Source organism: Mauremys mutica, unplaced genomic scaffold (assembly GCF_020497125.1).
Source record: "Mauremys mutica isolate MM-2020 ecotype Southern unplaced genomic scaffold, ASM2049712v1 Super-Scaffold_100267, whole genome shotgun sequence".
Classification (NCBI taxonomy): Eukaryota; Metazoa; Chordata; order Testudines; family Geoemydidae; genus Mauremys; species Mauremys mutica.
Genome location: NW_025423298.1, coordinates 222,213 through 224,061, shown reverse-complemented (window position 1 = coordinate 224,061; position 1,849 = coordinate 222,213). Strand labels below are relative to the sequence as shown.

Genomic DNA, 1,849 nt, shown 5'->3' with positions numbered 1-1,849 from the left:
CGTGTCACCTCCTGTGACGTTATTGACATAATCTGTAACTGTATAGATCACCGTTGGGACCACTGTTCTGTATTTGCAGCTAATATGGTAGAAAGGTTGTCGTGTAAGGGGTCTATGGAGAGGTTCTGATTGGCTGATTATAATGATGCTATCTCTAGATGTGTATCATTTTTGTAGCTGACGTTATGAATATTGGCTCTATGCTGCCTGTATTTCAAACTTGTGCTCTGCTTCCAGGGAACACCCCAGACAAGTTGGTGTCAGTTTTGTCTAGCCTGTTTGATGGGTCATTAAGGGCCATCAGCTATACAATCGACCCATTGAGAGAAGGCAGATACGCCTTGTGCCTCAGCAAGGTATGCAGGGACCTGCCTGTGGACAGAACTTTAAGGTTTTTCTATGCCACGTGCTTGATAGAGTGTCCTTGGGACAAAGAACGCCTACAGGGAATGGAGACAAAGCAGGGGGATGCAGGGACTCAGGGCAGGACCCACGGGTCCGGTAGAGCAGGACCACAGTCGCTGGAGGAGGAGAGAGAGTCCTGCGAGAGGAAGCCACTGGTGGGAAGCAATAAGTGCAGAGTGGAAGCCAGCCAGCTGAGAGTCACAGGGGTCTAGAAAATGAAAAAGTAGCAGGTCCCATGGTGTGATGGGCAGCACTCAGGGCTCTGAACCCTGGAATCTGAGTTCAAATCTCAGTGGGACCTCCTGGTGATATGTGATTTTGCTGCAAAGCCCTGGAGCTCAATGTGCTTGGCTACCCTCTCTCAGGGTGAACTAGAGTGAGGTTTTTCCCTCCTGCTGGGCGACTGATGCCCACTGGAGACAGGTCTCTGGTCTGGCTGGTTCAATGGGCTGATGGCATCTATAAGTTGGGGTCCTAGAACTTAACAGCCTGGCTAGAGATTCCTGTGGGTTGACCAGATGGTTGCTTCTCGCTGCTTCACCTGATGTCCGTAACTTTGGTCCCTGCAGCTGCCACCCTCTTCCTCTTGCCCACATGGCATTTAAAGGAAGGAGTGTCAGGGCCAGGCTTCATAGTCAGGGCTAGGCAGGAGGACGGAAGAGTCCCAGGCTGGAGCCCAGCACCTCTCCTCCTCTGGGCACCTGGAGCAGAGGCGGCTGGTGCTGACAGCTCCAAGGGAAGGCTTAAAAGCCACAGAGCAACCGAGGGCAGGGCAAGAGGAGGAGAGAACCATGCCTATGCGTGGCCAGCAGACAGCCACAGAGACACCCGGCCAGCCTGCTCCCTGCTCCCTGCCATGCCGAACCGGCACTGAAGGCCACCCACAGACCAGCATTCGTTCTGCAGCCAGCATCACAAGGCGTTAGGAAAGCAGGGCCAGCCCCTGAGTGGGGCCTCTGACTGTTCCCACTCAAGGGGCTCCTTTTGGCAGTGGGGCAGGAGATATTTCCCTGAAGAGGCTTTTTCCCAGCTGCTGAGAAGCACAGAAGTACCCGGTCTTTGCTCTTGCGGTGAAAGGGGTTAATACGTTTAGGCGGCCTGGCTAGCTCAGCTGGCAGCACCTCTGGCTCTTACTCTGAAGGTTGAAGTTACCATTCCCTGTCTGGGAGCTTGGGGCTCCTCTTCAACAATACAACACACAGTCTGCTTAAGCCCCCACCCAGTAACCTGGGGAAACTAACCCTGGCCACTGGGTGCCTCTAAGAGGCGATACTTTCCCCACTCACAACCACTGAGTGTAGAAAAGAAACTAAAGGAGGAAAATCACCTTGTATTAACTTGGGAAAACACCACAATCAGGATTCATAACACAACATTATGAGCAAAACACCCACCCAGAGTGCGCTGGGCAGTGGCCTTGTGCCTTGGGCTCCTAAATCCAGAC

At 53.1% G+C, this 1,849-nt stretch overlaps 1 non-coding gene across 1 annotated transcript; it reads left to right on the top strand.

The window, feature by feature from the left end:
- The first annotated feature begins 634 nt into the window (after positions 1-634).
- Positions 635-706, top strand: TRNAQ-CUG. Its single transcript has one exon. It is a non-coding gene; the product is annotated as a tRNA-Gln (tRNA).
- The last annotated feature ends 1,143 nt before the right edge of the window (positions 707-1,849 follow it).